Raw genomic sequence first — 7,964 nt, 5'->3', positions numbered from 1 at the left:
AGAGAAGACTATGGTGTTTTAAAAGGTTCACCTACCTTCTGGAATCCTCAGATTGGTTGTGGACAGGAGGATAGCAACCCACGATTTGGATGCACACCGCTCGTTCCAGAGGGAGAATATGGACCTTATTGTCAAATATTTTTTTTAATCAATATCAACAGTCCACCTCTGCCAGGTCCAGACTGCAGAACCTGGGGGCAACACAATGTCTCATGCCTGGGTTCAGAACATGAGGAACGCCAGCTGGTTGGGGGGGGGGGAGGGGGGAAATCCAACAGGGCCTGGGGCAGTGAGGGAGATGACCCCGGGACACCTCCTCACAGGGCGGGCTCTGGAGTTTAGCTGCCAAAGAGCAGCACATTCTCCCTGAAGACATCTGTCTCCATGACAGAACATAACGCTGAGCCCCACAATTCCAGTAGAAATGACGGATGCCCATCTTTTCGATTGCAATGGCCTCTGCAGAGCTTGACCCCAGGGATGTTGGAGTCTTAGAGTTATGAAACTATGATGCCCATGATACCAGCCCTTTCGGCCCCAGCACTCAGAGCCACTTCACACATCCCCTCTCCCCTGGCTCATCTCACCCCGTTCACATACCCGGACCAGGGCTCCACTTTTCTCCTTGTACTTCCTCTTTGTCTCTGTTTCTCTCTAACCACACCTCTCTGTGTTTCTTTCTTTCACTCTCTAGGTCTTGCCCAATTCCCCTATCACTCATCCAGTTTCTCTCTCCTTACCTCTTTGTCCACCTCTCCCCAGGCTTCAGGCTATCTGCTCTGTGCTTGCAGCCCTGTCCAGGAGCACAGGGAACTCCTGTCTCTCTCTCTCTCGTCATGTTTTGTCCCAGGCCCTGATCAAAATGGAGGAGAATCCCCCATACAGCAGCTGCTCATATTGACATTTGCTAAAGCAATGCTGGCAGAATGTGGACAGCCAGACATTTACCGTTGGTGGCCCAGCCATGACCCAAAAGCTGCTGGAGGGCTGGCTGCTTCCCTAAGCTGGAAGGAAAAAAAAGCTCACAGGGTTCAGGGTCCCTGATGTAGATTGGATTGGCTGATGTAGAAGGAGCCGTATGCTTACACCCAACTCTCCCTGGATTGTGTTGAAGGAACCTTTCTCAGACCATGGTCCTCTGCCCTCCCCATGCCTCAATATGGCTTCAGGGGGAGCTTTATGGGACACCATGTGACTCGCCACAAAAATTGTGCCATTTGCCCCCTTGGAGGCCACCTGGATTGGTGCTATTGGTAGCAGCTGGTAAGGTGCACAAGGGCGCAAAAGCTGAATTAATGCAGGGCCTCCTTACTGGTCTCCTGAATCCATTCCTCACCATCAGAAGAGACCCTTTCCTGGAGACAGACACCTGCCCTGCTCATCAGCACAAACCACATCAACTAGCACATGTGCCATGTGCTCATGAGCATCAATCTATACATGAACAACCACCACCATATCTCCCTAAAGGATGTATCCAACCCCTCAGATGGAACTATTGGTCCCTTCCAGGCAATACAACCCCAAACAATGATCTGTCTTCGTACACCAATACTATACATTCTACCTGTTTGTTAACTGCATATACAAGAACGCCAAAGTGTACACTTGATGGGGAATGAGTGTCGATTTTCCTGGAGGCAGACGCTGACATAGAAACACAACTATGACAAGTGTATTAGGGGATATTAGGAAGGACAATGTGGAGGGGACGGGGTGGACAGGGAAAGCATTCAGACCAAGGGGTAGATTAGACCCCATCTCTAAATATATAATAACCACAGCTGGTTTGTAATGGTTCAGTGTGCTCTTCAAATTTCAAACTGATTGCCCTCTATGTCAAAGTGATTGAGTTATTGCAAAGGGATCTTCTGTTCTTCTATATGCGTTTTTTCTTCTTCAATACATCTGTGGCCTTGGATGAGCACATATTTGTCAGGGTGCATTTGTGTGTCTACCTGTAATGGAAGAGGATTATCTTCAGATCCCTGAACATCCATATTCTCATACTTATCTTTTCCTTCCTTGTAAAGTAGGACCTGAATTTTAATAGAAAACACACAGGAATCTTTGTTGTATCCTTTGAAACTAGAATTGCCAATCTCTCAGCCTCAGGCATTATACCCTTAGTTTCATGAAATTGAATGAACATCTGTTGATGATCTTCTCTGTGCAGATACATTCGTTTCCACGCTGAAAAGGGTGAGTGCTCACTCATCCCATATATTTTACAAATTCCTCATGTGCTTAACCACCTCTTCATCGCGCTGACCTCAGAGATCAACATTATCCCTGCTTCTCAGATCACAAAGCTGATGCTCTGAGTTGAGGCTCTCCCCACTGAGAGCTGGCATTAGGTCTGAGACAAGAGGAACACACGCAAAGCCTCAGGAAATTGTGAGGGAAGTGTCGGAGATGCAAACCTTCAGGCAGGGTGGTGAAAGCAGGTTCAGGGTTGCGGTGACAGGAGTCCAGCAGGGGCATTTCCTGGTCAACCCTGAATTCCCCGCTAAGAGTGTGACTCAGGCTGAAGCCAAGGAAGCCACACAGCTAATCTACAACCTTTCGTCGCATTTAGTCTCACAGAGATACACACACTTAGGCACAGCCCAACATATGTATGGCCTAAGAAACTTGAGGAATCTTAACAGTGTTTCAGTCAGCAGCACCCTTGCATTGAAAAGCCTGTGAGGCCATCTCTACATCTTCTCAGAGACTCAACAAGACAGTAGATGAATATGCTGAACATGTCAACTCATACTGTTCAGATCATCTTACAAATAGTCGAGGTGGAGGTCACTGAGGGCACCAATGAGCTGGTGGTGACTTATAGAGTCCATGAACAGTGATAAAGGGGATCTGTGGGGGAGGGCATGCAGGGTGGACCTGGTAAAAGAGGAGGTCCTCTTGCAACCATAAGGACCTACAGAACAGAAGCGACAGGTATGTTGGTATGACAGACAGAAGTAGAACGCCCACAGGAGCTGAAACACAATGAAGCAGGTGTCAGCACCTGGCCCCTTGTTCATTCACGGGTTCTAGTAGAATGCAGCATCAGTGCCAGAAAACTCTACCCTCCCACGAGATCCCACTTACAACCTGAAGGTCTCACGAGGACCTCCTATGAGGTCCCACCTACAGCCTGAAGGTACCAGATGCACAAGGAGAAACTACTGTCTCCACACATCACTGCACATGGTTACAAATGCAGAAAGCCAAGGAATCCTATTCTTGAAGATTGATGGCAGTAATGCCAGTCTAATAAAGGAACGTATTCCAGAGAGGCAGGCATCTGTGTTCAGGACACCCCTCTTCCACCAGATCTGCAGACTTTTTACTTACACATTGAGAACAGACAAAACATGAAGGAATGAAAGAAAAGCCCAGCACCACACAGAGATTCAGGGCCACCCCAGGGTCAAAGCTCAAATTGCCATCCCATTCATGTCCTTACTCTGCTTCCCTCACTGACAAAGACATCTTCTGTGCAAGGGCACAGAGACCTTTGAGGAGATGGGGATTCCTGGAGTCCTGCAGGGGGCCTAGAAATGTGTTTTCTGAGAGAAACACGTTACCTGTGCACATTCATGGTCTTAAGAGTGTTTACCTTAATTCACAGGTAATTCAGCTTTTAAATACAATATGAATTGCAGAGCTATTTTGTCCCATTGTAAAAGGGAGGTAGAAATTCTACGTAAAAGAATGAACAGAAACATGTCTCAATTTCAGGTGTAAAACTCCCATAAGGCATCATGAGACAAAGTACCAGTTGCAACTGTTCCTGGGACACAATTGAACCTGCTCATATAAATACAACTGAAGAACTCTGTGAGTTACTGGCCCTGCAGGTAATCACTGATTCTCTCCCTTCACGACTGAAGTTCCACGTACATTTTCGATTACACATGCCGCTTCTGAAAATTCAGAGTATTTCCACCTAGGGGACAACTGGAGAAATTCTCGATGAGCAATAATCGCGCCTCGGATAAACCTCATTGGCTATGATACTGCCACTGCGCAAAGCTTGGGAGAACTTCTCTATTGCACATTGACCAACACAGAAGGACCAGTAATGAGTTCTGAAATTTAACTAAGAACCCTCAACACTGCACAAAGCACACAATATAATGTTGGAAAGTGTTGTTATCTTTTCCAGTCACGAGGCTCATAGCAGACATTCTGAACAAATTCATGGCCTACTCTGAAATAGGAAAAAAAATGAAAATAATCAGGATAATCCCATGCAAAGAAAGTGAGAAAGGTGTCCCATGCTCCAGAAGACTTGAGGGTGCAGTGAAGTGTCATTCTCCTCAAGTTATTTCCACAAACACAAAGTGATAGCCACGTGGTCCTCCACCTCCACACACTTGTGGCGTCCAGAGGCACTAGCTAACATGATGATCTTAAACTGGAGAAGTCTGGAGGCTTGTGAGGATGTAAATCAAACAGTAAAAATACCAGAGGGCCTAGAAAACCAGACAAGGTCAGATAAATTTTCCAGAAAGCATTGCAACTGAAATAGGCAACAGAATTTACCTTGTCTTTCTCTGCATCCATGGTAGAGACACAACTGATATTCCCCATGGGAGTTGCACCATGTCCTAGGTCTCATAAAAGATGGAGGGGGATGGAAGTTGATTCTGACTTGCATAGACTGTGTGCAAGAAAAACAAACCATCCGCAACAGGTTTCATTATATTCAACTCTTTCACATTCTCATGTCCCGTACTAGGGGCAGAGGGTTTTTCAGGTGCCTCAGGTGACCCTTGAGGACAAGAGGGAGATCTGATCCTGTCCTTTGAGGAAGGTCTACATGGCCCTGGTTCAGGAGTTTTTATAACTAATCAAGCATCTGTGAACAGTTCAGGTCTCAACTAGCTAGAAATAAAGTTAGGGGTGTGTTTCATCCCTCAGAGAGCCCAGCACATGGTCTCTGTACAAGCTACATCCTAGGGAGTCAGCATGTATAAGGCCTCTTTCCTTCTCAGAGACATGTGTTGCCCAGCTCACTGGGTGGAAACGACTGCCCATTTCATTCATTTCCTGAGAAATTTGAAGCACATTACACTGTCCTCACTCAGGCTAACCTGAAAGCCCTGTGGTGCCATCACTGCATCCTCTCCAAACACTCAACAAGTAAAAAGACAAAACGTGTTTTATAAGTCAACTCATACTGTTTCAATCATCTTTCCAGATGGTGGAGGTGGAGGGTGAGGTCCCAGAGGCCACCAGGTTGGAGAAGTTGGTGGTGGCCCAAAGACCCTGGATGGTGATAAAGAGCAGCCCAACAGGGTATGACACGGAGGGCACTTCTGAGAAAGGAGGAACTGTTCTGGAAGCCATTTTGACATGCCGGACAGAAATTAAACTTTTGAGATGTGTTAGAGTAAAAGGTGAAAAATCCAACACCAACACTAACATACCTGAACCCCAGTGAAGCCGGAATGGCACCTCTCTCCTTCCCCTCCACCTGGTTTCAACAGGGCAGCATTACTGCCACAAAACTCCACCCTTCCCAATGGGTCCAACCTAGAGCTTCTAGGCATTTGTGGAGACAAAGCAGTGCATTGCTGGCAGCAAGCATGGTACTAGCTGTGCCTGAAAATGTAGGGAAGGAAGTGGCTACTCTTAAAGGATCAGGGGGATAATTACAGACTACTAAAGAAAGTCTGTTTCACACACACAGGCTTCTATTTCCAGGACTACTCTCTATCCAGCCCTTCACCACTTCAACAGCTACGTCTTGGCATAATAAGAGCTGAAATGGTGAGGAAGAATTTTGTTTTCATATCATTCGTTTACATCTTTAATCCATTTCAAGTTAATTCTTGGAGTGATGTAACATAAGGTGCTAAGCTTTAATCTTATACATGTGACTATCCAATTTTCCCAGCTCCAGTTATTCAAGAGACTACTCTTCTCCACTGAGTATTCTTGACTCCCTTGTCAAATACTAGTTGACTGTGCATGCATGGCTTTAGTTTGGGCTCTCAATTTCCATTCCATTGTCTTGTGTGTGTGTGCCTATGCCAATGACATAACTGATTTCTTTGTGTTAGAATGCAGCTTGAAATCAAGAAGTGTGATGCCACCTGTTTTGTTCTTTCTTGCATTGGCTACTTGGGGTCTTTTTGTGGTTCCAAATACATTTGAAGATATGTGTTTCTAATTGCATAAAACTTACATCCATTGGATGTTCTTTCCTGCTTTGTCAAAGATGAGTTGGCCATACGTTTGTGGGTCTAGCTCTGGGGTTTCTATTCTATTCCATTGGTCTATGTGTCTGTTTTTGTGCCAGCTATACTGTTTTCAAGCCCAGCGATTAATTTTATGACTATTATTCTAAAATTCACTTTCTGTTATATTATTTAAATCCTTTTTGATCAGCTCATTAGCTGTTGTTATTTCCTGGAGATTCTTCTGAGGGGAATTCTTCCGCTTGGTCATTTTGGATAGTCCCTGGTGTGGTGAGGACCTGCAGGGCACTTCTCCTGTGCTGTGGTGTATAACTGGAGTTGGTGGGCGGAGTCTCCTGTTTCTTTCATACAAATTGAATTTCTTCCATTTCTGCACACAGGTTTTACAGTTTTCTGTAGAGAGGTCTTTCACTTCCTTAGCTAAATTTGTTCCTATAAATTTTATTGGTTTTGATGCTATTGTAAATGGGATTGTTTTCTTTCCCTCTTAGATAATTTGGTTAGTGTATAGGAATGCTACAGAATTTGATATGTGACTTTCTATTTTGGAACTTTATTGCATTTCTTGATTAGATAGGAACAGGTTCTTTTACATTAAACTTTTTATTTCATTCCTTTACCTTATTTTTAAAAAATCATGTTATTTGGGAATAGCTGACACACTGTGTTACATTAGTTTCAGATGAACAACATAGTGATGGGACAAGTGTATACATGCTGCTACGCTAACACAGGTGTAGCTATCATCTCTCACCATGCATCACCACTCCAGTACCATTCTCTATTTTCCCTATGCTATGTCTTCTACCTGTGATTTATTCATTCCATAAACAGAAGCCTGCATCAACCAATCCCCTTCACATATCTAGGGCATCCTTGTCTTGTGCCTGATCTTAGAGGAAAATCTTTCACAATCTCACTATTGAGTATGATGTTAGCTGTGGGCTTCACATACATGGCCTTTCTTATGTTGAGATATGTTCCTTCTACACAGAATTCTAAAGAGATTTTTAGCACAAATGGATACCAAATTTTCTCAGAACTTTTTTTTTTCTGTGTCTATTGACATCGTCACATGAGTTTTCTTTTTAATTTTTAAAATGTATTTATTTATTTTAGGTTAAATTTATTTATGTATTTCTTTAGAATTTATTTGTTCAAGTGTTTAATTAAATTCCAGTTGGTTAACATACAGTGTAGTGTTAGTTTCAGGTATAGAATGTAGTCATCCATCACTTACATACAACACCAAGTGTTCCTCACTACTAGCGCCCTCCTTAGCCCATCACCCATTAAACCCATCCCCCTGCCCACCTCCCTTCTAGTAACCCTGCCTTTGCTATTTATACTTAAGATTCTGGTTTCTGGTTGATTTTTTTTCATTCAAGTATGTGAGGAGTCACATTTATTGATTTGCATTTCTGAAACATCCTTCCTTCACAGGGAAAAAAGCCCTTCATCACGGTCAATGATCCTTTTAAGGTGATGCTGAATTTGGTTTGCTTGTATATTATTGGGAATTATTCATCTATATTCATCACGGGGATACTGGCCTATAGTTTTCTGTTCAAGTAGTATCCTTTTCTGGCTTCCTACCAGGGTATTCCAGTCTCATGAAATGAGTTTGGAGGTGTTTATCCCTTTTTAATCAGTGAGAGGACTGCTGTTAGTTTCTTCTACAATGGTTGTTCAAATTCACCAGTGAATGCACCTGTTCCTGGGCTTTTCTTCCCTGAGAGAATTTCCATTACTAACTCAATTTACTTG

At 43.9% G+C, this 7,964-nt stretch overlaps 1 pseudogene; it reads right to left on the bottom strand.

Moving 5' to 3' along the window:
- Positions 1-3,872: 3,872 nt before the first annotated feature.
- On the bottom strand, positions 3,873-4,025 carry LOC125159853 (uncharacterized; annotated as a pseudogene).
- Between the last annotated feature and the right edge of the window lie 3,939 nt (positions 4,026-7,964).

Source organism: Prionailurus viverrinus, unplaced genomic scaffold (genome assembly GCF_022837055.1).
Source record: "Prionailurus viverrinus isolate Anna unplaced genomic scaffold, UM_Priviv_1.0 scaffold_67, whole genome shotgun sequence".
NCBI classification, from domain to species: Eukaryota; Metazoa; Chordata; class Mammalia; order Carnivora; family Felidae; genus Prionailurus; species Prionailurus viverrinus.
This window is presented reverse-complemented; position numbering and strand designations above follow the sequence as displayed.